We start from the raw sequence: 9471 nt of genomic DNA on the forward strand, positions 1-9471 counted from the left end.
AGACGGGGGGCACTAACTTGGAGTGTATTATACATAATAGAGAAATTGTCTGGCCTTTGCCCCTAGTCCCTGGGAGGCAGCCCCTAAACCTTTGGAATTTCCCAAGCATTATTCACGCCTGATGGTTTACACTAACAAGGTGACTCAAGAAGGAGGCCGGTCACCTCAGAAAGACCAAGCATGTGGTTACAGGGTTAGGACTTTGAGCAACGTGATATCAGGCTGACCTTGGAGGGAAGAGCGGTAGGAGATGGAGTCACATGGGCCCAATTCAATCAATCATGATTACATAATAAAATCCCAATAAAAACTCTGACACCAGAGCTCAGGTGAACTTCCTCTGTTAGCAATGCTCTGCATATGGTCACACTTCAATGTGCTAGGAAGAAAATATGTCCCTGTGGGCAACTCCCCCTAATGCATCTCTCCCTTTGACAGGTTCTGACTAGCATCCCTGTGTCCTAATAAAACTGTAATTGGAAGTACAGCACTTTCTTGAGCACTTTCTGTGAGTCTTCTGGTAAATTATTGAACATGAGAGGGTAGTGAATGCCCCCAAATTTGTAGCCAGCTGATCAGAAGTGAGGGTGGCCTGGGGACCCTTGAACTTGTGGCTGGTGTCTAAAGTATGGGCAGTCTTGTGAAGGACAGTGCCTTTAACCTGTGAAGTTTGGCCCATCTCTGGGTGGCTGGCTGAGACACAGGGACAGAAGACCCGAGGAACATCAGGGCCATGCAGGAAAGCCAAGGTGTCGTGTCATCAGGAGCAGCATGTCAACTGGGGCTCTGGTAGAGACAGGATGTGCAGGGAGGGGAAGGGAGGAGAGAAGCAGACTCAGAAAGAGTCATGATAATATGAACCTTATTCCTGTGGCCAGGCAGCCGCAGAGGAAGCTCCGAGAGGTCAACACTGCCACCAGAGGGGAGCCGACGGGGAGCCAGGGCACGGGGAGGTGAGGGGAGGTGGGGTCACTTCACAAGTCCTGCAGTGTGTCAGCAGGGAGCCCGGGACTCAAGCCCAGGCAGCCCACACACCATGCCGTGCGCTTCCAATGCCACCTGGCCTTCATCTCGGCCACTTGTGCCCTTTTCCCATCTGGGCCATGACTTTGTAATCGCTCAGTCTCTAAGGATCAACCCTAATGGGACACGCGGTTCCTGTCCTCAGAGCCAGCACACTAATGTGCAGCTCAAAACTCAGACTGTGTCCCATTCCCCAAGGCAGGCAGTGCTGAGTGGTTGCCCTGGGAGGCCTGCTTCATTAAGCCCCGTGGGAGGAACCATGCCCTTACCCTTTCCTGAGTCCCAGCTATGTGCCAGGTGCTTCGATTTCATGACCTACCGAATCCCCACCCAGCAAAATAGCCGTGCCATCCCTCTTGTCTATGTGAAGGCCTCAAGGTCCCTAAGTGCTTGCCAAGGTCAAGCGCCAGACAGACCCAAGGTCTAGCCAGACCCAAACCCCAATGTGTCTGCATCAAAGCTCAGAGGTGTCTCCGGCATCCTACTGCTCATCTCAGGAGCTTCAAGGCAGGGGGAAGAAGGCAAGCGTTTGGGGAACCCTCACCTGGCAGCAGTGTTTGGGACAAGAGTGAGACGGAACTTTGGGACCCAACAGATGCCCACCTGCTGCCAAGATGGATCACATTCATGACACCCTGTCCCCAGGCCTCCTTTGAAGCAGGGCTAGCTGGGAGTCATTTGCTCAGGGAGCCCCATGCTGCTTTTCTGGAATAACCTATTTATGGAAATTGTTTCCACACCCTGGAGGAGGGTGTTATTTATCTCTTTCTGTCTCTACCAAAAACCAAAACACTTTGTTTTCTTTTTAAAAACTTAGTTTTAAGAGAAATATGTTCTGGCCATATTTTCTGCCATACAGAAGGCACTTTCAAACATCCTTGGGGGTCTCTGGGGCTTGTCTTAACATCCTGTTCCAGGAGCAGCCCACTTGCTCTTGCCTCTCCGATCCCACTAGGGCTCTGGGGGATCCAGGAGGGCCTCTGCAAGCAACACTGTAATCCTAAATTTTCACTGAGGCTGTAATTTAAAATCCGTATGGGTGGTAATATTAACACAACCACCTACCACATGTCTGACATTTAAAAACCCACGCTGGGTACCTGGGGAGTACTCGTGGTTTTACCACACCCGCAAATGCAGACCTATCCTGGCAGCCAGCATTTACTCATGACAGCAGGCTCGCTCTCTACAGGGTTTTCCACTCCCGCTGCCCTGCCCATCCGACGGCCAAAGCAGGACCAGCTCCTCAGCAGACAGCTTAGGGATGAAACAAGTCAACAAAGTTCTAGAGAAGGTTTTTTATTATCCAAAAGCTAAATTAGAGCCTTTAGAGAAAACAAAGCATTTGTCAGTGACTAAAATCTTCTGCCTCTTCTATATGTCACCCTGAGAGATGCATACAATGGGACTTTTGGCCATTGCCATTGTGTGTGACACCACTGACCTTAGAACCCATCATGATTATTCTTATTCAAGGCCTCACTTCCTGCACTTGTGTTTGTTCCAAAATGTGCCCCTTATGGAGAACCCAGCCATCCTTCTTGCTCTTATGCTCCAGGAGCTTATACAGGACATACTGGATTGAGAAGGAGGAATACAAGGAAGGGGGCCCTCCTGCTGTGAAGGCAGGAGACATGTCCTGAGCACAGAATTAGAACTGAACGCACCCCCCCAAAGCCAACTGCCCTGAAGGGCTACACTTTCAGGGATAAATAAAAATTCTCCCAGTCGCAAAATGACAAAGATTGTCCAGACTGTCTCATAATTTTCCCATAAGAATAACATAGCCACAGGGGTGCCATCATGCCTTGTCCAGGAACCCCACTGCTGAGAAATAAGAAAATAGCTGCCCTAAGCTGTTTAATACCCTGGATGTGTCTGGCAAATGCAAATGTAAAGCTCCTTTGGAGGAACACCCTCATCTGGGTTGCATGTGCGTTACAGATGAGGCACCACCAATAGGGATGCGTAATCCAAAACCGTGAAGCAGGTGAGGAAACTAGCCATGGTGAGCAAGAGTCAAAGGAAACCGTGAGCCACTGAACTGGACTCCTAAGAACTCCAGATAATAGGACAAGGTGATCTGATTATAAAATAATTATCTTTACATTTATTTTTTTAAAAGATTTTATTTGACAGAGAGAAAGAGAGAGCGAGAGCATGGGGGAACAGCAGAGGGAGAAGTGCCTATCTTTACATTTATTAAAGAATAAAAGAAGGAATCAAAGCATGACAAAAGAGCAACATATTATTAAAATATGTTGTCAGGGGGCACCTGGGTGGCTCAGTCAGTTACATCTGCCTTCAGCTCAGGTCATGATCTCAGGGTCCTGGGATCAAGCCCTCAGTCTCCTTGTCAGTGGGGAGCCTGCTTCTCCCTCTCCCTCTGCCACTCCCCCCATTTGTGCTCTCTCTCAAATAAATAAAATCTTAAAAAATAATATTACCAGGTATGCAAGAAAATGAACTAAACTGTTTACAGAATGGTTATTGAACTGGAACACTCAACGGGTGTGTTCAGTAGCAGGTAAAACAGCTGAAAGAACAATGGTAAGCTGAAAAATAAGTCTGAAGAGATCCCCAAGAATCCCAATCAGGAGAGACAGAGATGGAAATTCTGAAAGAAAAGATAAGAGGTGTGGAAGGCAGAATGAGAAGAGCCAACTAACAGTAGAAATTCCTGAAGAAGAGTACAGAGAGAATAGGAAAGAGAAAATTTTCTAAAAAAATAATGGCTGAGAATTTTCCAGATTTGATGAAGGACACAAATCTTCTGGTTCAGGGGATTATAACAGCTGTATATAAGATCAATAAAAATAATGAAATTAGGGGCGCCTGGGTGGCTCAGATGGTTGAGCGTCTGCCTTCGGCTCAGGTCATGATCCTGGGGTCCTGGGATCGAGCCCTGCATCGGGCTCCTGGCTCAGCGGGGAGCCTGCTTCTCCCTCTCCCCTTGCCTCTCCCCCTGCTCATGCTCTCTCTCTCTCTGTATCTCTGTGTCTCAAATGAATAAATAAAATCTTAAATAAATAAATAAATAAATAAATAAATAAAAATAATGAAATTGGAGGACTCAAAGGCCAAGGCCAAGGACAGTTGGACAGAAAAGATAAATTGCCTAAAAATAAGAACAGACTGACTTCAGACTTCTCAACAGCACTAACCGAAGCCTAACAACAACAGAATAATATCTCCAAAGTGTTGAGAGAGAATAATCACCAATGCAGAGTTTCAGACTCAATTAAATTATTCATGGAGGAGGGTGGCCTCTAGATCTAGCCACAAATACATAGGAAAAAGAGAGGATGGATGAACATGCTAAATGATACCAAAAGAATGAGATCACCAACATTCAGATTGGGGGGGGTGGCTTTCACAGAACAAATGACTTGGTTTCTTCAACAAATTGCAAGGGAATTTGAGGAAGAAAGAAAAAGAGGAAGAGGAGAACCCTAAAAAAAGACTTAAGAGACAAATCAGCCGATCTCAACAAATGGACCTTATTTGAATTGATTCAACCATGTTAAAAATTATATTCATGAGACACCTGGAAGTTTGAACACCAACTGGATATTTCATAATAATAACGAATCACTGTTAACTTTTTAGGTGTTATTATGGTACTATGGCTATCTGTTTTAAATAATCTTTATGTTTGAGAGATGTGCATTGAACTATTAACACATGTAATGATATGAAGTATAGTGTTTGCTTCAAAATAATCTAGTAAGTGGAGAGAAACATAAAACCAGATTGGCTGTGAGTTGATGATTTTGAGGCTGATACAAGGGAGCTCATTATATGTGTGGCTGCTTGAAATTTTTCACAATAAAAATATAATAGTAGTAATAATAAAATAAATCATTAGTTGAAAAAGCATCTTTCAAGTATATGAATAAATATGTTACACCATATTAATATGATGAAATATTATGGAGAGTTAAAATTAAAGAAACAGCGACATGTAACAACATGAGTACATAACATAATGTTGAGAGAATAAAGCAGGCTGTGGAGTATGACACTATTTATACAAAATTTGAAAACAAAAAAATGAGCATGAAACAAGACATTTCCAGACAAAACTGAGTTTACTACCAATAGATTTGTTTTATTTTGTTTTATGTGGAATTTTCTTAGATTTTTTTCCAGTCTTATTGAGATACAACTGATAGCATTGTATAAGTTTAAGGTGTGCAGCATAACAATTTGACTTATATATATTGTGAAATGACTACCATAATAGGTTGACTTAACATCCTCATCTCTTATAGATACAAAAAAAAAAAAAAGATGTTTTCTCCTTGTGATGAGGACTCTTAGGATCTACTCTCTTAACACTTTTTGAATATACCAGAGGGCAGTGTTAACCGCAGTCATCATGTTGACTGACATCCCTAGGTTACCACTAACAGATTTTTATTGCTACAACTTCTAAATTATGTACTTCAGGAAGAAAGGAATTAAAACCAGAAGGAGGATCTGAGATGCAAGAAATAAATGGATGGCAGAGAGACAGGTAAATATGTGGGTAAATCTAAATGAGTGTTTATGCCATAAAACCATAATTATAATAGTAAGTAATATGGAGGGTAGAAAAGGTGAACCTAAGAGACAAGGCAGGAGAGATATATAAGACAGAGCAAGGGGCAGGGGTGCCCGGGTGGCTCAGTCAGTTAAATGCCTGGCTTCAGCTCAGGTCATGATCCCAGGGTCTAGGATGGAGCCCCACACTGGGCTCCCTGTTCAGTGGGGAGCCTGCTTCTCCCTCTCTCTTTGCCTACCCCTCCTCCTGCTTGTGCCCACGTTCTCTCCCTCCCTCTCTCTCTCTGTCAAATAAATAAAATCTTAAAAAATAATAAAATAAAAATTAAAAAGAGTAGGAAAAGAGTATGTCATTGCCAAGCCAGTGGGGAGGGGAAAGGGAAAGAAAACCCAATCAAATCAGAAAGAAGTCAGGAAAGGAGAATCAAAGACAGAGAGAGAGAAGTTAAAAAGAAAGTGCAAAATAAAATGTAAGATAAATCCAAATGTATCAGTGGTAACAAAACGTTAAGAGTTAAATGACAGAGATCAACAAATGAGATTTTTTTCAATCCAGCTACGTTCTGTTTACAAGAGATACATCTGGGACATAAGAACACAGCAAGATTGAAAATAAAAGAACTGGGGCAGGAGATAAAATGGGAATAGAAATGCCAGGCAAATAAATAAAGCTGCAGTAGCTAAAGAAATGACAGATGAAAATGGACTTTGAGGCAAAAGTACCTGGTGGGGATCAGTAATAATGACAATGGTAATGACAAATGGGATAGCTCACCAGGAAGATAAAACAACACTTTACTTGGATGCACCTAATAACATGAACTAAGAATATATTAAGCAAAAACTGATAAAGCCACAATTATAGTGGGAATTTTTAACATGGCATTTTCAATAATTGGCAGGCAAACATTAGTAAGCAGACAGATGTTCTCGACAACACAACACCAAGCCTGGCCTAATAAACATATGTTGAGCTCTGCACTCAACAGCACATATGCAACATTTTCTAACCCTGTATGAGACAACGATGCAAGTCTCAACATCATGCAGATCAAAATACAATCAAATTAGCAATTTAAATCAAAAGAAGGTCACAGAGGGCCACCGGGGTGGCTCAGTCAGTGGAGCATGTGACTCTTGATCTCAGGGTTGTGAGTTCAAGCCTGTGTTGGGATTACTTTAGAGATTACTTTAAAAAATCTTAAGGAGCACCTGGGTGGCTCAGTCAGTTGGGCATCTGCCTTCAGCTCAGGTCACAATCCCAGGGTCCTGGTATCAAGCCCCACATCGAGCTCCCTGCTCAGCGGGAGTCTGCTTCTCCCTCTCCTCCCTGCTCATGCTCTCTTCTCACTGTCTCTGTCTGTCTCTCTCTCAAATAAATAAATAAAATCTTAAAAAGAAAAAGAAAAAAAAGAAGGTCATAGAATTAGAAGACATGACAACAGGTGGGGCTCTAAATGGCCCCCTTTCCACGCTGGGCAGATTCGTATGGCCCATTCCAGGCAACAGCCCTGACCCTTGTCTAAAAAAGTAAGGAAGCCCTAGCACAGACTTCCATGCTTGCCACTTTGTCCAGTGTGGGTCTGTCCTGTCCCTGGTGTCAACTGGGGCCAGTCCCTGTGGGTTCCTGAAGGCCCCAAGGAGGAACATCACAAGGTCTCCCCGGATAGCAGCTATGACTGAGGCAACAGGACTCTATCTCTTTCAGCTGAGGCAGCAGGTGGCAAGTACCCTGCATTCACACTCAGGCAACCCCCAGCCTGGGGTTATCTCCTCACTCCAGGCTGAGTGAGCCACTCAGCGGGAGCCTGCCCCTCATTGCCTGCAGGCTGCGGAGTGCAGCACTGGTGAGAGTCCCCGCACAAGCCTGGGCACACAGGAGGGCAACTAGATCCACCAAGAGTGGGGACAACAGAGTTGGGCAGGGGTTTTAGTCTGCCCAAGGGGAGAGCTTGGATGGGCCATGGGACCCAGACAGAAGTGGACCCTGGATGCCCCATGGCTGGGGGACAGTCGTAAGAAGCCACTTGGAGGAAAGGCACGGCCTGCTTCTTGGAGGTACACTTGGAGGTTCCTCATTTAGAAAAACTCCAAAGGAGGGAGAGTGAGCTTTGCAGGTCCTCTCAGGCCAAAGAGCCTGAAGCCAGATCTCCTGTGGACATCAGAAGCCACCCTTCCCCTTCCTGCCACCTCCTCTTCCTCTGCCAGCTCCAAACCCAGAGGAGGGGGGGAGGGGGCACGGCAGAAAAGAGACACCAGCCTGTCCCTCCCTCCATGGGCTTCCCTGAACCACCCAGAGCTGAGGGGGCTGGGGACTTGTCTGTGACTGAGATTCAGAGATGTTTTATTTCTACAGGACTGGATATCTTCATTATTAAATGAGAGGGTTATGATGGCTAAGAGTAACTGGAAACTTTTCCAGCAGTGACTTTGGGTCAAAGTGCCTGTCACAGGCCAAGCCAGTCAAACACCTGATTGAAGAGGAACCCGGGGTGGGGAGGGGGTCGCCTACAGATCCTGCAGCCCAGGGCCTTGACCTTCCTGGTGTCTGACTATTGAGCTGTAGCTTAGTGTGGAGGATGGCCAGTGTCCCTCCAGTCATTCTGCGCCGTTGGCCCTGCTACCTTGACAGAGCAGCTTTGAGCTGATTCTCACCACGCACCCGGCACCTTCATCAGCTCTCAGACCCGCCGGGCTCGGACCCCTTTCACAGGACCAGCACATTTTTAGAAATGGAGTTTGGGGGCACCTGGGTGGCTCAGTCGGTTAAGGTCCTGGGATCGAGCCCTGCATCACGTCGGGCTCCCTGCTCAGTGGGGAGCCTGCTTCTCCCTCTCCCTCTGCCTGCTGCTCCCCCTCTTGTGCTCACTCGCTCTCTCCATCAAATAAATGAAATCGGAAGAAAGAAAGAAAGAAAGAGAGAGAGAGAGAGAAGGAAGGAAGGAAGGAAGGAAGGAAGGAAGGAAGGAAGGAAGGAAGGAAGGAAGAAAAGAAAGAAAGAAAGAAAGAAAGAAAGAAAGAAAGAAAGAAAGAAGAAAGAAAGAAAGAAAGAAAGAAAGAAAGAAAGAAAGAAAGAAAGAAAGAAAGAAAGAAAAGAAAAGAAAAGAAAAGAAAAGAAAAGGAAGGGAAGGGAAAGGAAAGGAAAGGACAAGAAAAGAAAAGAAATGGAGTTTGCAGTCTGAGAACCCTGAGGCAGGGAACAGACTGCAGGGCCCACCACTCTGCTGGTTCACACCCAGGATTCTGTCCCGGTCCCAGCTTGGCTGCGGTGCCCGCCCTGCTCCTCCCTTCGTCACTCGTGTCTCTAGATCTGTCCTCAACTCTGAAGGCCAGCTGACCCAAGTTGACAGGTCCCCAGAATCCTAACACAGCAGCTATCCGGTAGCTAAATCGATCATTGCTAACAATTACTGGGGGGAAAAAAAGGTGTAGCTCCCTGAAGAACCTAATTTATAGTCAGTTTGGCTGGTTAGTGAATAGTAATGAAAAAGAAATGAATCATGAGGTAATTAATCAATCCAGTTGTTGGCTTTCGAAGACACGTTTTATTGTGGAAATGCACCCACACATGTACACAAAGCCGGGAGAATGTCATGAATCCTCCATGTACCCTTCACCCAGCTCCAACAGTTCTCAGCACTGGGCTGATCTCAGTTCACTTTGCCCTCCCCACACCCCCCACCACCCCCACACATCACCCACCCCCCACAGCAGCATTATTTTAAAGCAAATCCAAGATGTCATAGCAGCTCATCCACAAATATGGCCCATTGGTATCTCTAATTGATGTCTCCAAGAGATAAGACCTCTCTCTTTTTAATGTAATAACTACTACTACCACACTAAAAAAAAAAACAGTAATTCCTTAATATCATTCAAATACACAGTCAGTGTCCAAATTTC

This window comes from Eumetopias jubatus, unplaced genomic scaffold (assembly GCF_037043125.1).
Source record: "Eumetopias jubatus isolate StellerSeaLion01/CBP00866 unplaced genomic scaffold, mEumJub1_p1.0 scaffold_3, whole genome shotgun sequence".
Taxonomy (NCBI): Eukaryota; Metazoa; Chordata; class Mammalia; order Carnivora; family Otariidae; genus Eumetopias; species Eumetopias jubatus.